This window comes from Tasmannia lanceolata, unplaced genomic scaffold, assembly GCF_043159265.1.
Source record: "Tasmannia lanceolata isolate RefF3 unplaced genomic scaffold, GAP_Taslan_0.1 ptg000012l, whole genome shotgun sequence".
Classification (NCBI taxonomy): domain Eukaryota; kingdom Viridiplantae; phylum Streptophyta; class Magnoliopsida; order Canellales; family Winteraceae; genus Tasmannia; species Tasmannia lanceolata.
In genome coordinates, this window is record NW_027518689.1 from 32072367 (window position 1) to 32092436 (window position 20070).

General features: G+C 38.4%; 1 pseudogene; it reads right to left on the reverse strand.

The window, feature by feature from the left end:
- Window positions 1-17450: 17450 nt before the first annotated feature.
- LOC143887194 (brassinosteroid-responsive RING protein 1 pseudogene) lies at window positions 17451-18204 on the reverse strand (annotated as a pseudogene).
- Window positions 18205-20070: the final 1866 nt, after the last annotated feature.

A 20070-nucleotide genomic window follows, 5' to 3' on the forward strand; every position in this document is an offset into this window, starting at 1 on the left:
GGTAACTATTTTGCAGGTGCCATCATCAAAACCAACGAGTGTTTTTATAGATTACATTGTGATCTAACATTGGAAATTTAATGGATTCATGGAAATGAATCTTTCCAATTATTGGGGCTGGAAGCCTAGAATAAGAAAAGCCCCAATCTCTATTATGGACTGTAATGGGATAAAGATCGATTCACCAAATCTACAATTTCTACCAAATATAAAAACACAAATCTAAAATAAGCCATTTTCAAATCCAAATCACATGCCAAATACAACAGTTGAATTACAGAGGCAAATGCAAAAATCTAAAATAATCCATTTTCAACATAGCAAAAAATCTATTCTGCCATACCACAGAAATCCAAATTTATTATTAGGGCTCATTCCACACTAATTCCTAAAATGCAAAGAATGGAGCCTTTTGAATGGTTTTGTGCTATGTTAGAGAACTTCCAATATACAGGCATAAAGAAGGATAAACCCAAAAGGAAAAAGGCTTGTTGTGTTTGCACTTCTGCTCATGATATACAATATTAGAGAAGGGTTGGGAGGAGACAGCTAATTCCTAATATCTCTGATAACATTGAAATGCCCAATTTGACCAAACATTTTCTTAAAATAGATATCAGTCCAAATTTCATGCAGAACAGCTCTATGGAAATGGATGGTTACCTACCCAAAAAAAACAGCTCTATGGAAATGGATACTCAAATCCTCAATCTTTCTTAAGATGGTGCCTTTTATATACTATTTCAAGAATACAGTCAAAATCCCAAACCTAAGTAGAAAATTAAGAAGAACCAATTACTCTTACCTTTCCACAACTCGGGAGTTCAACTAATAAAACTCAACAGAATTACCAAAGATAGATAATAAATCTCAAAACCCAAAAAAAAACCTGTCCTTGTTTCTAGCTTTCCTTATATTAACACTTCCAATAGTCAGAAATCAAGAACCAACCATGCAATGTAAAACCATAAAATTCCAAAATCCCTAAAACCGTAGAGACTATTGGATTGATGAGTGGCCTAAATCAATAGAACCAGCCCATCTATATCAATCCTTTTTTCGCAAATTAATATTTACTGAAAATTCCTAATTTCGTATCTTCTTGAAGACTGTTGGAGATTATGTCTATAGGAATTTTCTGATAATATTAATTTCTACAAATCTAATAATAAGAATAATAACCAAAATTAGTCAAAATAAATTAATCAAGAAAAGGGTAAAAATAGTTTTTGGGATTGAGGTACGCGGGAAATCACGCTCTCCTTAGAGAAGATTCAACAATCCATTGGGTCTCTTCCGTGCAGGGATTGATCCCTCGAACTCGTCACCTGTATTCAAAAAATAATAAAATATATAAGGTGAAAAATGAAACAAATGATGTAGGGTTTTTTTCCAAGGATGAAGATGGTCTTTTTCAAGGAAGAATACTTTTCCAAGGATGAAGATGGGCCCACATTATTTGGATGATTTTTTGGTAGTGTTTGGATTCGGGTATGGGCTCACATTATTTGGATGATCCAAAGCGTTCATTTGATGGGTCCTGACATAGATAGGGTGTGCCCAAAAAATCAGCTCCATCGGATCATTCTAACCCTTCAATCTATGGACGAACCTTCAGCTGAGGGGGCAAACCTTAAACAAATTGAAACTACATGGGTGTATTTGTCACGTTTTAAACTATAGGGCTGGAAGTGGATGTGTCAGAAACTAGAGGGGGTGTAAATGTAATTATCCCTAAAAAATAAGTACGTATGTGGCAACTTATAGTTCATCAAGAAAAATTGCCACCAATACTAAATAAATTGGTCCTTATTTGCAAATTAGGGTGTGTTCGGCAACCATTCTTTGGATGGTCTCTCATTTTTTACTTTTTTCTTCCAATTTCTCCATATCCTCGCAAAATGATGCAGAAGAACGAGTTTTTGTTAGAAAAGTGATGTGCAAATCTGTAATTTAGGATTCGAGAATACATTATAACAAATTAACCTCACAACTTGAAGACAAAGATCAATAATACTATTTTCTGCAATAATAATCTGTAAAGAAAAAAAGAAATCGTTAGATCACTTATCGAGTTGAGGCACGAAGAATCTTCGCTGTCCTTAAGGCAAATCTCGCCCCCACTATGACGAATCAACGGTGCAGATGGGCGTCTCGGCGTATGCCTCCAGGATACAACAACTCTCGCTCCAGAGGTGTGCACTCACGCAGCCCGGATGCCTAAGAACTCGCTTATATTTGCCAAAAGCCTTGAGCAGAAAACCAGAGAGAAAAACAGAGAAGAGAAAGAGCAGAAGAAGAATCCGTGAAGGATATCTTTCTGTTTTCTATAAAACCGATTTATATAGAAAGGTAATCGACACGTTAGGGTGAAACGTCGCACTCTTTTAGTGCGTGAGAGACGTTTTCCAAACGGTCACTAAACCACGATTAAGGAATCTCAAACGGTAAAAAAAGAGTTAAAACAAAAATAAATAAATTCTTGACCGTTAAAAGGAAAAATAAATAAATAAAAAGAAAAGCCTTAAGTCCACGCACGCGGCCAGCCGAGCCGCGGCGGGCCGGGCACCGCGCGTGTGTGGTAAGATCAAAAGCCCACCGGACCCAAGTGGGCGATCCGTGCGCGTAGGATCCCCATGACCTCTTGCTTATTCACAAGGTTAAAAGAGTGAAAGTATATATATGGCCACTCTCATCCTCTCACACTTCCCATCTAGGACTAAAGTTTTCTCATGACTTTAGTCTTTTTGGAGGGAAGCCCAAAAGCATACATATAAAGACTAAAAACACCCCATTGTAAGTTTGAATTACAAAAAGACTTTTTTCACATAAAAAGTCAACAGTTTTCACCCTTGTTTGTCTATCAGAGCAATTTTCATTCTCCTGTTTTTGCATATTTCATCGTCGCGCATCCACGAGAATGATAAAATTGTCCAAAGCCGCCCTTAATTTATTTGCAAATGGGACATTGAGGCAGAAAGCCATTAACCATATATGAGCACCCATTGGTTACTACATGTAAAACCTGTGCTTGTTTGCAAAGTTAATTATTATAAGTAAATCTTATTTACAAATAGAACACTATTGCCAGTTTGGAAGCCAATAATTTTTGTAGATATAAAATTATTTATAACTACTTTGCATATAGAATTTTATGCCCACAAGATTTTGAAAAAAAAGGGCTGCCCCGTGCACAAGTCTCCCGCCATTGCGGGGTCTGAGGAGGGTTAGATGCACGAAAATATTTTGAAGTGCCTAAATATGCCCTATATCATTTCTAAAACTATTATAACTAGGGAAAATTCTCAAAAAAATATGATTTCTATCTGAAATTCTCAAAAAAGGGTTAAGTTGGCTAATTTCTCAAAAGGGGGTGAAACGCATCCCAATGAGTGTTTTTGGACAAAAACGCCCTTGTGTTGGTTTTCCCTCCAAGAAAGTAAGCAACAAATCCCAATGCATTTCATCTAACATTTTGACCTTTTTACCTTCTTCTTCCCCATGCCAAAATCAAACTTCATTGTCTTTGTAAAAAATCCAAACTAAATTCCATTGCAGAGGGGTGAAACTCTCCTCTCCTAAAATGTAGATTTTATTGGATCTTTTATTTTTCTTTGGCTATCAAACCTAAGCTTCTCAAGTAGGTCATTTGTGATACATTTGCATAGGTTTAACATGTTCCTTACAATGCTATGGTGTATTGTCATCATCTTGTTTATTTGTTATGGATTTGTTAGACATTTGTTATTGTCATCATCTTCTTTACAATGCTATGGTGTATTGTTTAGATGGCCAAATACTTGGATGTATGGTGTATTGTCACTCGGATGTTATGGTGGTTCATAGTTTAGATGGCCTAATACTTGTGAGAATGACTGTATTTATAGGGTTTTAAACACTCACAAGCACTCATTATACATAGGAACCACTAATTATACTTAGGAACCACTAATTATACCTAGGAACCACTATTTACCATTATGTAGTGGTTCCAAGGTATAAATAGTGGTTCCAGAGTAAAAATATTGCTTCACACAATCTAATAGTGCTTGATTGGGTGTCAATGTTGCAATAAATTTATGAACAATGGATCAAAAAGTTTTCTAAATACTCGGATGTTATGGTGGTTCATAGTTTAGAAGGCCTAATACTTTTGAGAATGACTGTATTTATAGGGTTTTAAACACTCAAAATCACTCATTATACCTAGGAACCACTAATTATACTTAGGAACCACTAATTATACCTAGGAACCACTATTTACCATTATGTAGTGGTTCCAAGTTATAAATAGTGGTTCCAGAGTAGAAATATTGTTTCACACAATCTAATAGTGCTTCATTGGGTGTCGATGTTGTAATGAATTTATGAACAATAGGTTAAATAGTTTTCTAAACACTCGGATGTTATTGTGGTTCATAGTTTAGATGGCCTAGTACTTGTGAGAATGACTGAATTTATAAGTTTTAAACACTCAGAAGTACTCATTATACCTAGGAACCATTAATTATACTTAGGAACCACTAATTATCATTATGTAGTGGTTCCAAGATATAAATAGTGGTTCCAGTGTAGAAATATTGCTTCACACAATCTAATAGTACTTCATTGAGTGTCAATGTTGCAATGAATTTATGAACAGTGGGTTAAATAGTTTTCTGTACACTCGGATGTTATGGTGGTTCATAGTTTAGATTGCCTAATACCTGTGAGAATGACTGTATTTATAGGGTTTTAAACACTCATAAGCACTCATTATATCGAGGAACCACTAATTAAACTTATGAACCACTAATTATACCTAAGAACCACTATTTACCATTATGTAGTGGTTCCAAACTATAAATAGTGGTTCCATAGTAGAAATATTCCTTCATACAATCTAATAGTACTTCATTGGGTGTCAATGTTGCAATGAATTTATGAATACCTGTATGATGGAATGGTGGAAAGGTCGACCTTTTCACATGTTTTACACCTGTCTGGCGGAATGGTGGAAAGGTCGACCTATAATTGGTCTTCCTACCTGTTTGGTCAAATGGTGAGAAGGTCGACCTATCAAGGCAAATTCCTACATGTTTATACATATGCTATACCTGCAGGTCGACCTATTACGGAAAATTCGCACCTGTTTGCGAAGAACGTAAAAAGGTCGACCTTCAGTTGTGACCCGTACAATATTATTTGCATTGTATTTCATTAGATCACCCTGTGGAAATGATTTTTTAGGCACAACCTATTTGCATTGTGGCTCATCTAATGGACGGTTTGGATCATCTTATGGTGTGACCCGTGCAATACTTTTTTGAAAAATACTGGAGTATATGGGTTTACACCATATAAAAACTCTTTCTCATGAAGAAACAATATAGATCTTCCCTATCACTAAGTCAAAAGCCAAAAGTACTTATGTAATTGAACACAATTTGGAGAAGGGCAGTGAAAAATTCACCTAGTATTTTTCAAATGGACTATACAACCTACAGCATAGGATGATCCAAACCGCCCAATTGATGGGCCACAACATAAATAGGTTCTGCCTCAAAAATTATTTCCATAGATGATCCCAACCATCCAATCTATAGAAGTTTCCATAATCTAAGTCCCTCTTTCGATCGGATGGTTAGAATCATCCTATGGAAATGATTGTTGGGGCACAACCAATTAATGTTGTGGCCCATCACTTGGGCGGTTTGGATCATCCTATGGTATGGGCTGTATAGTCTATTTTAAAAAGAATGGGCTGAAATCATCCTAGAAGGGGGTTGTACAATGGAGTTTTACCAAAGGCAAGACTTTCAACACTTGGCATGGGGAAGAAGAATCTAAAAAAGGTGAATAAGGTTTGTGAAATGCATTGAGATCCGTTTCTCAAAAAGGTAGAGGGAAAAGCAACTCAAGGGCATTCTTGTCTTTAAACATGCCTTGGGATGCGTTTCACCCCTTTTTGAGAATTTAGTCAACTCAACCCTTTTTTGAAATTTTCAGTTAAAAATCACAGTTTTTTTGAGAATTTTCCCTTATAACTATTATTTGAAAATAAGCCTTTTGCAATTTATTGGCAAATGATGTCAGCAGGACCACGTTTTAATAATTGCACAAACCCAGCTTGTCTTTTCTTTTTTAATTGGCTTGAAGAGCTTTTTGGGAACTTTAACAGCTCTTTAAAAAATAAAAGACAAGAAAGGTTAGTGCAAATATGAAAACATGGTTGTGCTGATATAATTTCCCTGTATAAGGGATATGCTAGGCAATTTTGTGGAAAGCCATTTAGCAGCTCACATTTTCAAGAGAGAATAGCCACCTCACATGAATTAAATGAATTACGGGTGCAACTCAATACTTGGGAATTCAGGTTGAGCTTTTACCTTAAAATCAGGTCGGGTCAGGTTGATTCCTATTCTTTTTTTTAGCAAAAGCTCAACCCGACCCGACCCCAGTTGTGTTGACTTTTTATGCAAAAGTCTTTTTGTAATTCAATCTTACAAAGGGGTGCTTTTAGTCTTTTACATTGGCTTTGCTTTTTGCTTTAGGGCTTCTCACTCAAAGTTAGAGCTTCCCTCCAAAAGGACTAAAGCCATGAGAAAACTTTAGTCCTAGATGGGAAGTGTGAGAGGGTGAGAGTGGCCATATATATACTTTCACTCTCTTAGTCTTGTGAATGAGAAAGAGGTCATGAGAATCCTATGCGCACGGATCACCCACTTGGGTCCGGTGGGCTTTTGGTATTACCACACACGCGCGCCGCCCGGCCCGGCCCGGCCCGGCTCGGCCGGCCGCGCGCGTGGGCCCAAAGCCTTTTTATTTTCTTTTATTTCTTTTCTTTTTCTTTAATCATTATTTAATACTTTTTACCGTTTGAGATTCCTTAAATCTTGGTTTTGTGACCGTTTGGGAAACGTTTCTCACGCACTAAAAGAGTGCGACGTTTCATCCCAACGTGTCTCTTATTTTTCTATAAAAACGGTTTTACAGAGTTAGAAAGATACACAGAACAGATTCTTCTTCTGCTATCTTCTCTTTGGTTTTCCTTCTGGTTTTCCCCAACCTTTCTGATCAAGGCTTTTGGCACATATAAGCAAGTTGTTAGGCATCCGGGCTGCGTGAGTGCACACCCCTGGAGCGAGAGTTGTTGTATCCTGGAGGCATACGCCGTGACGCCCATCTGCACCGTTGATTCGTCATAGTGGGGGCGAGATTTGCCTTAAGGACAGCGAAGATTCTTCGTGCCTCAACTCGATAAGTGATCTAACGATTTGTTCTTCCTTTACAGTTTATTATTGCAGAAAATTGTTACTGTTGAAATCTGCTTTTGGAGTTACCAGATTAATTTCGTATAAGGTATTATCTCATCCTAAATTACAGATTTGCACATCAATTTTTATAACAATCTTAAGGCAAATCTTTACGATCTGTGATCTGTAATTTGGGATTCCGATTATTGGAAATTAATCATCATGACTTCCCAAACCGAAAGACCGGAAAAATTTGATGGATCGGATTTCGGTAGATGGCAAGAAAAGATGCGATTCTTTCTGACCTTTCTGAACCTAGATTATATCTTGAATGCTCCTGAACCATCACCTGATGAGGAAGAACCTGCAAGAACCCATCTCTCTGAGAAAAGGAAAAGAGACAATTATCTCTGTAAAGGCCATATACTGAGTTGTCTCAGTAATCAGTTGTTCGATGTATTTTTCAGAATTGAGTCTGCCAAAGAGTTGTGGGAAACTCTAGAGCAGAAATACCTGGTTGAAGCCGCGGGTTCTAAGAAACTTCTTATTGGAAAATATTTCCGATATCAGATGATAGATGGAAAATCTATTATGGATCAAGTAAATGAGATCCAGTTGATTGTTTCTGATATTCTTGCTAGAGGTATTAAAATAGAAGAACAGCTCCAAATTGGTGCAATCATTGAAAAATTACCACCTTCATGGGAGAAATTCCAAGACACCCTTCTGCATGACAGAAATGATTTTTCTCTTCAAGATCTATTTGTATATCTTCGAACTGAACCGTTTCAGAAAACAGAAATCAATGGCCTATGAGTTTAACTCTAAGGCAAATCTCACTGAATCTTCATCTGGAAAGAAAATCTATTATAAACCTGGGTCTGGATCTGGAAAAGGAAATTTCAAGAAAAATAATAAGGACTTCAAGAAAAAGAAAGGTAACTGCTTTGTGTGTGGGAAAGCAGGTCACTATGCTAAAAACTGTCGCAAAAACGACAAGAAGAAAAACCCTCAAGGAAATAATGCGCCTCAGGCAAATATGGTTGAAGATCAATATCTGTCGGCTGTAGTATCTGAAGTGAACCTGGTTAGCAACGTGAAGGACTGGTGGGTGGACACTGGTGCCACCAGACACATCTGTAGTGACAGAAGTGTATTTTCTTCCTACGAGCTTGTAGGGGATGGAGAGCAGCTTTTCATGGGAAACTCGTCATCATCTGCTGTGGCGGGTAAAGGAACAGTCCTATTGAAGCTTACATCTGGAAAAGTTCTGAAGCTCTGTGATGTCCTTCACGTACCAGATATAAGAAATAATCTGGTGTCTGGGTCACTTCTGATCAAGAAAGGTTTTAAACTAGTTTTCGAGGCTGATAAATTTGTCATTACTAAGAATGGTGAATTTGTGGGGAAGGGTTATTCCAGTGAGGGTTTATTCAAACTGAATGTATCTGAGAACATTATGAATAAAGCATCTTCTTCTTCTGCTTATATTATTGATTCTTCTTGTTTATGGCATGGTAGGCTAGGTCATGTTAACTATGCATCTTTAAAGAAAATGATGACCATAGGTCTAATTCCTAAAAGTGATCTAATAGTAGATAAATGCGAAATTTGTGTGCAATCAAAGTACTCTAAGAAGCCTTTTCATAGAGTAGAAGAAAGAAAATCAGAACTTCTTAGTTTAATTCATAGTGATGTATTTGACTTAAACAATGTTTTAACTAGAGGAGGAAAAAGGTATTTTATTACATTTATAGATGATTTCTCTAGATTTTGTACTGTTTATCTTATTAGATATAAAGATGAATCATTTGATAAATTCATTTCATTCAAATCTGAAGTAGAGAATCAGTTAGAAAAGAAGATCAAAATCCTAAGATCTGATAGAGGAGGTGAGTACACCTCTAATGATTTTAGTGCTTTTTGTGAATCTCATGGCATAATTCATCAAGTAACTGCACCTTACTCTCCACAACAAAATGGAGTTGCTGAACGTAAAAACAGAACTTTATTGAACATGGTAAACTCTATGTTAGGGAGTTCAGGTTTACCTCAGAACCTATGGGGAGAGGCTCTTCTCTCTGCTTGTTATATTCTAAACAAAATTCCATTTAAAGATTCTGACAAAACTCCTTACGAGTTATGGAAGAATAGAAAACCGCATTTTAAATACCTTAAAGTGTGGGGGTGCTTAGCTAAAGTTAGGATTCCAGATCCTAAAAGTTCTAAGTTAGGTCCTAAGACTGTTGATTGTGCATTCATTGGATATGCACAAAACAGTAGTGCATATAGGTTCTTAATCTATAGATCAGATCATGTTGATATGCATCCTAACACCATAATTGAATCCAGAGATGCTGAATTCTTTGAAACCATATTCCCTTATAAAACTAGTCTAAGTGAGAACACACTAAAAAGACCCAATGAATCTATAGAAAAAGAGCATCAAGTGTCTGAGGAATCTGTAGAGCCTAAAAGAAGTAAAAGGGCAAGAGTAGAGAAAAACTTTGGTCCAGAGTTCATTGCCTATCTTCTAGAAGGAGATCCAAAGACATATAAAGAGGCAATGTCACTTCCAGATTCTTCATTCTGGAAAGAAGCTGTCAAGAGTGAAATAGACTCTATTTTGAGTAATGGGACATGGATCTTGACAGATCTGCCTCCTGGTTGTAAACCTATTGGTTGCAAGTGGATCTTTAGAAAGAAATTAAAAACTGATGGAACTATAGATAAGTTCAAAGCTAGACTAGTAGCTAAAGGGTTTAAGCAAAAAGAAGGAATGGACTTTTTTGACACTTACTCACCTGTAACCAGGATAACCACTATTAGAATCCTTATTGCCATAGCTGCAATCTATAACCTTGAAATCCATCAAATGGATGTCAAAACAGCCTTTCTGAATGGTGAATTAGATGAAGAGATTTATATGGATCAACCTGAAGGCTTTGTAATCCAAGGCCAAGAGCAAAATGTATGCAAACTTATAAAATCTCTATATGGTTTAAAACAAGCACCAAAGCAATGGCATGAGAAGTTTGATAGTGTGATGCTATCAAATTGATACATAATAAATGAATCAGATAAATGTGTTTATAGCAAATTTAGTGGGGATAGTGGTGTTATTGTTTGTCTGTATGTAGATGATATGTTGATCATCGGAACAGACATAAGTGTAATTAAAGTCACTAAGAAATTTTTATCAAATAATTTTGATATGAAAGATCTGGGAAAGGCAGATGTAATCCTGGGTATCAAAATAAATAGAAACCCAGAAGAAATAATTTTAACTCAGTCTCATTATGTAGAAAAAATATTAAGGAGGTTTAATCAATTTGATTGTAAACCTGTGGCTACCCCATATGATTCTAGTATAAGATTATGTAAGAATAAAGGGAGTGGAGTAGATCCACTTGAATACTCTAGAGTTATAGGGAGTCTAATGTATTTGATGAACTGCACTAGGCCAGACATAGCCTATGCAGTGGGTAGACTCAGTAGCTATACCAGTAATCCTGATAGTGATCACTGGGAAGCACTAATTAGAGTATTGAAATATCTTAAAGGAACCATAAACTATGGTTTGCATTTTTCTAAATATCCTGTTGTACTAGAGGGGTATAGCGATGCCAATTGGGTATCTGGATTTGAGACCAAATCTAGGAGTGGATATGTCTTCACTCTAGGAAGTGCAGCGGTTTCTTGGAAGTCTACCAAGCAAACTTGTATAGCCAGATCCACTATGGAGTCTGAGTTTATTGCTTTAGAGAAAGCAAGTGAGGAAGCCGAATGGCTTAGAAACCTTCTGTCTGATATTCCACTTTGGAATAAGCCAGTACCAGGTATTACAATCCACTGTGATTGTCAAGCTGCTATTGGAAGAGCAGGTAATAATGTATATAATGGAAAATCCCGACACATTCGTCGGAGGCATAACTCCATAAGACAGTTGTTGAAGAATGGAGTGATAACCATAGATTTTGTAAGATCAATTGATAATATATCAGATTGTCTTACAAAAGGACTAAATAAAAATTTAGTCATAAGCACATCGAGGGGGATGGGGCTGAAGCCCACTGTTTAGATCACCTATAACAGGAACCCAACCTATCTGACTGGAGATCCCAAGAAGTAGGTTCAATGGGAAAAACAAGTTATTTGAGTGATCTGTTTTGCACCAAGTTGTATGTGAATTAAGTTCACTAAGCCTATCCCTATGGTGTGGGTGAAACCTGTAACGGTAAGAGGATGAGTTGTAGGACTCTTAATGTTATCTATAGCTGACTAGCTGTCATGCTGATTGTCAGTGGGGTGCGTAGTTACAGGGCACTCCTGATAGATACACCTATATGAGTGTGGAAGTGTGGCCGCTTCCTATGAGAATTGGGCTAAATTCTCTAGAGCTCTCATGAAATCAGGATATAGCACATGGCCGAAAAGTGCAACACCGTATGAACTTGCTTATGCCTTCTATGTTGTGTGTGTGGTATGTTGTTTCAGTTTATTACTAAAAGTGCTTGGTTCAAGACGTATATTCACCAAGTACTTGATAAACTCGATATACCTGCACTAAGTAAAGGTTCAAGTCCAAAAGACACCTCTACTGATGCATAACACATCTTGCCTTGATCAAATCTATTTACATTTATGATTTATTTCTTGTAATTTTGAATTAGTGGGGGATTGTTGACTTTTTATGCAAAAGTCTTTTTGTAATTCAATCTTACAAAGGGGTGCTTTTAGTCTTTTACATTGGCTTTGCTTTTTGCTTTAGGGCTTCTCACTCAAAGTTAGAGCTTCCCTCCAAAAGGACTAAAGCCATGAGAAAACTTTAGTCCTAGATGGGAAGTGTGAGAGGGTGAGAGTGGCCATATATATACTTTCACTCTCTTAGTCTTGTGAATGAGAAAGAGGTCATGAGAATCCTACGCGCACGGATCACCCACTTGGGTCCGGTGGGCTTTTGGTATTACCACACACGCGCGCCGCCCGGCCCGGCGCGGCTCGGCCGGCCGCGCGCGTGGGCCCAAAGCCTTTTTATTTTCTTTTATTTCTTTTCTTTTTCTTTAATCATTATTTAATACTTTTTACCGTTTGAGATTCCTTAAATCTTGGTTTTGTGACCGTTTGGGAAACGTCTCTCACGCACTAAAAGAGTGCGACGTTTCATCCCAACGTGTCTCTTATTTTTCTATAAAAACGGTTTTACAGAGTTAGAAAGATACACAGAACGGATTCTTCTTCTGCTATCTTCTCCCTGGTTTTCCTTCTGGTTTTTCCCAACCTTTCTGATCAAGGCTTTTGGCACATATAAGCAAGTTGTTAGGCATCCGGGCTGCGTGAGTGCACACCCCTGGAGCGAGAGTTGTTGTATCCTGGAGGCATACGCCGTGACGCCCATCTGCACCGTTGATTCGTCATAGTGGGGGCGAGATTTGCCTTAAGGACAGCGAAGATTCTTCGTGCCTCAACTCGATAAGTGATCTAACGATTTGTTCTTCCTTTACAGTTTATTATTGCAGAAAATTGTTACTGTTGAAATCTGCTTTTGGAGTTACCAGATTAATTTCGTATAAGGTATTATCTCATCCTAAATTACAGATTTGCACATCAATTTTTATAACAAGTTGCACCCCTAAAATGAATAAGACAAAATCTACTAAGTGGTGGTTGCTCTCTCCTGATCAAGTGAGTCGTGAAATGGCTTTCTGCAAAATTGCTTAGCATGGCCCATATCTATCTATCTATCTCTAAGATGAGAAATTATATGGTGTACGGCCTTTACAACCCAAGGCCTTGGTAGGGTGGGCGTACCACCCTTCATATTTGTTCCAACGACAGCTTCTCAAAAGTCTTTACACCATATTAAAACTCATATCATATATACTAAGCATGTTTCTTTCCATTGTCATTAGCTTTTTTTACTAAAAAGTTTTTATTGGAAATTATTTTCAAACGAGATACGATTTTGACCCCACCACCACCACCAACCCCGACCCCTCACTCTCTCCCTCTCCATATAAATTAGAGGGTTGCTGGCAAAACGAGAACCCCGTTTGGGTAAAAAAAAAAAAAAAAAAAAAAAAAAAGGGCAAGAAGACAAAGAAGGGGCACTAATCCCCAGAAAAGCCAAAAATCAATTTGAAAATGAGAAACTCGTGCATTAGGGTGGGCCCACAATCTTGCACTAATGTTTAATTTTGATGCGGTGGAGCCCACCATCTCCACCTAAATCATTCATAGGGAAGGCCCACCATTTCACACATTATTATTTTTTGGGGTGGGGACACCATTTCAAATCTCATGTTTTGATGGGCTGGTCCCACCATCTCCAGCAAAACCCATGCATAGGGTGGGGCCCTCTATTTTGCACTACTCATCTTTTGATGGGTGGGGCCCTCTATTTTGTACCTCATCTTTTGATAGGTGGGGCCCATATACTACTTCAAGCCTAATAAAATAAGTACAAGGGAGCATTATTCTCTGGGGAGCTTCTCATGTAAGAATTGCATGAGAAAGTTTTTATTGGGCCCACCTATAGAGCATCTACATGATTAGAACACTTCACCTAGGCACATAGCTATGCCTATCAAAGGACCCAGACAATCCAGCGGATCCTTTGGATCTCGCTCTAAATAGATGAGACATTGTCAGATGATTTGGGCCCGTTGGGGTGTCCCATGTGAGACATAGACACAGCCTTTAATTAATTAGATGGGACCAAACAGTCAAAAAAGTCCAACAGAGTGTCCTAGATCTTAAAATATATTTTATAGCAAAAACATCTCCTTCATATTTTTTTACCTACAGCCTAAACATGAGGGGTATTTTCAGTATATAGCATCTAACATAGCAAAATTAAAAATTTGCAATTCATGAATTTAAATCTCTCTCTCTCTCTCTCCAAATCACCACAGTTCATTGTCCACCTTCTTCATTGAAATCATATAGTAATAGTAAAACACACACTATTCTCTTTATAGGGGACTGAAACACATGCACATACAAAAAAAATCAAACTTTGTGGAAAATTTTAGTTCTGTAAAATAATGGTAGAACACAGGACACTCAAACGGACACTAATTGTTGATGGGACTGTGACATGGACACAAAGGTAAGATCCAACTCCGACTGAATGAGACCCAACCTAGTTAGGATTTGAATGGCCATAGGTGGATCGGATTCAATTTGGTTTAGTTTACAGCTCGACGCATAGCTTTAAAATATTTCCAATTGGACAATCTTAGGCTTCCTTGGATGCCACCAAAACTGGCCCTCATTTGCAAATAATATTATTTTAAGTTGATCTTACTCTAAAATGGAGCATTAAGGTCTTCTTAGGAGCCATTACTATAGCATCTCTAAAATTATCTTAATATTATTTACAAATAATTAAATTCAACTTTATAGGCATTTGCAATATAAGATTACACGTGAATAACTTTAGAGGTACTAAAGAGGAGTTCCTTAAACCACTCAATTAGTGGGACATATGAACAAACTTAGGGCACGTTTCACTACGATGAATTTTTTTTTTCATGATAAATCGGTGTTTCCAAGTGGAGATGAGGGTGAAGTGGCTAAAAATAAGGAAACTAAATACAAGAAACTAGTCTTTGGTGATGAGAAGTTGCAAAAAAATTGATTTTTTTGGTAGAGTTTTTTGTTTCATGGATGTTAGACCCTGTTAGGGGTAAAATCGGTATACACGGTACCGACCCTCAAAAATCATCCTCCACTATTCGGCCAGGTCAAGTCAACCACCACAAGCAACACTTGTTAACGAGTCATACCAAGATCCTCACAACATCTTTCCTTCATTCGGTATCGAACCTCGAGGGAAGCCAGACATAATCACGGGAATCTCGCCATTAGTCGATCAATCCAGGCAACCGTTACACATACGACGCTATAATCAAATTCAAAATGTCCCACCCAAGATCTCCACCCGGAATCATAGGGAATCATATCTCCACGATCTTATCCTCCATCCAACTCACCCCACGTGGGCTTAAATCAAAGGCTTGATTAATATCTTCAAGATCGTGGGTCTCCTCCCCTATAAATAGGGGTCCACGCACTCAAACAAAGGCAATTCGAAATCAATTCGCCTCCTCCTACTCTATTCTGGTCTAGTAACTTCTCTTGGCCCTCCCCACCATTCATCGTCCATTGTCTGTTATTGCCTATTTCTGACTTGAGTGTCGAAGTGGCTGCCCGTAGCCCACAACTCCGGGCCCGCTAACACTTTATCTGTGAGCACAGGATTACAGGTTCTGCCAGGCTAGTACGTGCAGTCAGATTTTGGGCAGCATCAGCCCTTCTCAGTACTTGGAGATGCTAGTTTCTTGATTTTAAGCCACTTCACCCGCCCAATCCCTCTCACACCACTTGGAGGCACCAGTATATCATTTAAAAAAATTCATGGTAGCCAAACATGCTTAAGGTTCTGTTCACTTCTTTTCCCTGGAAAGGAAATGATTTCATTTTCCTTTCCTTTCCAGGTGACATGGCAAAAGGAAAAGGAATCCAGGGAAACTGTCAAGGAAAAGGTTTCGTTTTCCTTGGAAAGCCTCTTTCCGATATATTTAATCGGAAACGAAATCTTGAGTAATAGGGAAAAAGTCAATTTCCAAGTATTTTCAGCTTTTAAAAAAGAAATTCCACATCTGATAATATTTTCCTCCGGAAAAGAAGTGAACACAGAAATTCTGTCTCGTCAGGGAAAAAAAAGGATGTTTTCCAGGAAAAAGAAGTGAACAGAGCCTAAAGGAAAACTGATTCACATTGCCCCCTAAACAACTCTAATCAAATGGTTAGTATATAAGCTGTACTCTTAGGGTACAACTGACATTTCAAGGCCTGGAATTAGAGAAGAGGAGGATTTCCATTCAGGATGAACAACTTGAACTATATAATCTAACTAGACTTGGCATTCCTCAATAGTGGGGTGTAACTATCAAAAGAAGGGTTAGGATTGTGTTGGGTATTTTTAGAGCAGGACCCTGATGAATGGTTAGATTGGTGTTTGAGTGGATCATTGAGTCATTCAATCTCTAATTAGAGTTGGAATTGATTTTCTGATACCGAGTCAATCAAAACTCCTTTGACTCACTCGAAATTGTCATTGGCTCTACTAAGTAACTCATTTTTACCTTGGCCTAGTATCCGAGCCAGAGTTCTGAAATGCAGGTTAAGATCATTGAACAAGTGGATGGGCCCCAGCTGCAAAACGCTATGGCCAGCTGCATTTCCCTGCGTACCATGGGATCGATAATACTACCAGGTAAGCCTGAAATTTTTGCAGAAGGAAATTGAGCAGGATTCAAATAGTTCAATCCAATGCCATGCTAAGGTTACATCGATCTGGTGAATTTACAAAACAGAGATCTCAGCACATGGGTCTTTGATTTTTTGAGCGAATTTCCATGGACATAGATACGAAAGTAAAATTGAATTGAAAAGTCCATATTAAGTGAAAGGAGAAAGAAGACAGTAAAAGGGATGAACATTTTCTCCTCGAAGGGTATTTTCTATAAATAAGCTAGTCCCAAATCTCAACACTTGGAATTCATTTCTCAAAAGCCGTTTTCAAATAACAAGTTCAAAAGAAAAACAATGTTAAATTTCTTCTTTTCCTTTTGAACTTTGAAAATCCATTGTTAGTCTAAAAGAAAAAGCAAGAAAAAAAATGAAGATAGAGAGCGAGAGAGAAGGAGAGGGTTTATAGTGTTGATTTGAACTAGTGTTTAAAAACACGGATGTGACGCAGAACACGGCCCAGAAAAATTCATGTCGGCTCGGCACGGACACCTCCAAGAATCGGATGAAGCGGTCATAACTCAGGAGAGTCAATGGAGTTTTTATTGACTTTGTAGTGTAAAAGCAGGTTGTGATGTGGTGCAACACGGAACGCGGCCGAGAAAAATCCTTATAGACTCGGGTCAACAAGTTTTTAAACACTGATTTGAACAGAGTAGTCAAATCCGGTCCGACTGGGCAGCAGATCCGGGTGAGCAGTCCAACGTTTGGGGAAGTTGACCTTTTCGAAAGATTAAAAGACCAATCAAATCCAGTCGTTAGTTCCTCTTCACATTCAGCAATCTCTACTTTTTCCTAATTTTAACCAGCCCAAACCCAACGGCCAAATGTTCAAACCAGAAAAAATGTATAAAAAAAAGAAGAAGGAAAACATTGGGAATTCCACTGCATTCAATCTCTCAAAAAGGACGACTAGATTCCATTTTTCTAAAGAACTGAGTGGATATTAAAAAAAAGGACTATACAAAGATAACAGAATCCTCTGAACTTACATTTGGGGTTCCTTAAAACCATCTCTTTTTCTCTTTACTAATTCTCAGAAACTGTAATATACACACTTCACCACCCAAATAACACCTCTTTCTCTATCTCTCTCCTACAAAGAAGCATAATACTCTCCATAGAAGTCTACAATTCCGGCCTCCGCGCAGAGCCTTTCATTGAAAGCCTCTCTCATCTCTTCAGGAATAAAAGGAGTTCTACAAAGAGGGCACGTTTTCTGATCATGATCCATCCAACGGTCGAGACAGCTCCGATGAAATATGTGCCTACAATTCGTCAACCGTCGGATCTCTTCTCCCCCTTCAAACTCATAAAGACAGACCGCGCAACTTTCCGGCGTGTCGTCCTCGCCTGAGCTCAGTTCCTCAAACCTGACCACCGGTAAGATCTCTCTAATAAGCATAGCAGATACGGAATGGGATTCCGGCCTGTGGTCTGACCTGTCCGGCCATACAATGTCGGAATCGAGAAAATCTCCAAGACCCAGAGATCTAAAAAGTATGTATATGAGTTTTCTAACAAAACCCAGAAGAGAAAATAAGTGTAAAAGGAGTCTAGGAAGGAATTGCTCGGAATAGAAGACGGGAAAGCCCATAACGATTGGAATTTCGGCTTAAAGGTTTTGCTGTATTTGGGTTGTTATAAAGGGTTGGGGCTATATGAATGCCCCCATGTTTTTGGGAAACTACGGGGAAAAAAGAAGGTAATCATTTTAAACGTTTGAATAGAGGCTTGGATAAACTTGAATAGTCATTGACCATTCTTTTGAAAATTAATGAGAGTTTTATCTAGTTTGGTGGTCCACTTCACTTGCTTAATTCAGGTTGTCCTTGTCTTAACTACCACTACCACCAGATGGGACCAAGCCATCTTGTTTTTTTCCTGGACCGGTTGGTATTGAGGAGGATGGATGTGGGTCCACTGATGCAGGTGTGTCTCGCTATGTCATGAAGATCGACGGTCAAGATTGTCTTTTTTTTTATTGGATACTCTACCGTAATCTTGAGATTGATCGACGATCTGGATCGCCTGATTGCTGATTCGAAGTCCCGGGTAGTCTGATAAAGGGTCAGACAATCTTGACTGTTGATCTTCATGACCTGATAGTCTGATAGTCTCAAAGAGAGGTTCGGACTGTGCTCCATTCAGAGCGGGACCCTTTAATTGACTGATCAAGATTAGCTGCACGCATGTAGGGTAAGTAGGGTAACCTAATTAAATTAGCAAGTAAAGGAGTAAAATTTTGGATTGAGTTTGTCTTTGGAAAGAGGCTCACATAGAACGCCATGTGACGAACCATGAGTCTTTGATTGCCCTTGTAAACTCTATTTTCACATGGCTCTGCCTAAACACTATTTTCACATGGCTCTGCCTAACCCAATTTGTTCTTTCTCACCATTTGGAAGGATTGTGATTGCTACTTCCATCCTATGATTAATAAAATAAATAGGATTTCCATCACCCATCCTGTCAATTATGCAACACCAAGTGATATCTTTCTACTTTGTTGAAGAGGTGGGCCCATGATCTAAAGATTGATTTGGGTGTCTTTCATCACTAAGACACCAGAACCAAACCCATGTGCCACACAAGTTGTTTCGCTAAAAATCAACTTTTTCTACCAGTGGGTAAACTACACATGTGTCCTCTTCTAAATCGTGTATCTAACCTCTCTCATTATAAATATGTTTTTGGGGTTAGATACAAGGGAACAAGGTTGGTGGATGCTCTGACTACATTGTCACTGAGAAAATCCAAAGACCCAACGAACCAAAAGACCCTTTTCTCCCTTCCCCATTGAGCCCACATCAGATTGAAGAAATGGGAAGAGATTTGGTGTGCAATTTAAGAGATTTTACAAGTAACGAAGACTAAAGTAGAGCCTGCAGAAATGATATAATAATTAAAGATGAGTGGGGGAGGAGCTTTGCTTTTTTTCAAAGGATATCTATCCAATCTTCACCCAAATAGAGAGTTGAGATAGGCCCATACACAAAACAAGAAAATGGGTGTCGGTGGGTGGAGCCCTGGCCAAGAGGCCGCGAGGGATGTGGTGGCACCTACTGCCTATGGGCCAAGACATGGAGGCCCACAGGGGAGGCCTCGAGATAGAGTGTGTCCCCCGACATTAAGTCGCGGAGCTTGCAGACCTTTGTTTGTCACTTCCTCTGTCTCGGAGTCGGCAAGGAGAGAATAGGATAAAGAGTAAGGTGGATCAAGGACTTTTGGTGAGAAGGTTTTTCTCAGCCGTACACGTGGAATGTGAAGAGTGATCGTGATCGTTGATCTTTTTTGGTAGGTAAGCTAAGGTTTGACAGGACCCCTACCGGTTTATATTAGATAAAGAGAAAATGATACATTCATGGGTGCAAAACACCATCCTTGACTCAGAACATATTAGATAGAGATCCAAAATCTCGGGATAGACAAAAGCAAAACACTAAACCTAAGAGATCAAATTTCTCAATACTGTTGAGTTACATAATCGGCTAGCTTAATGGGAGCATGTTGGGAT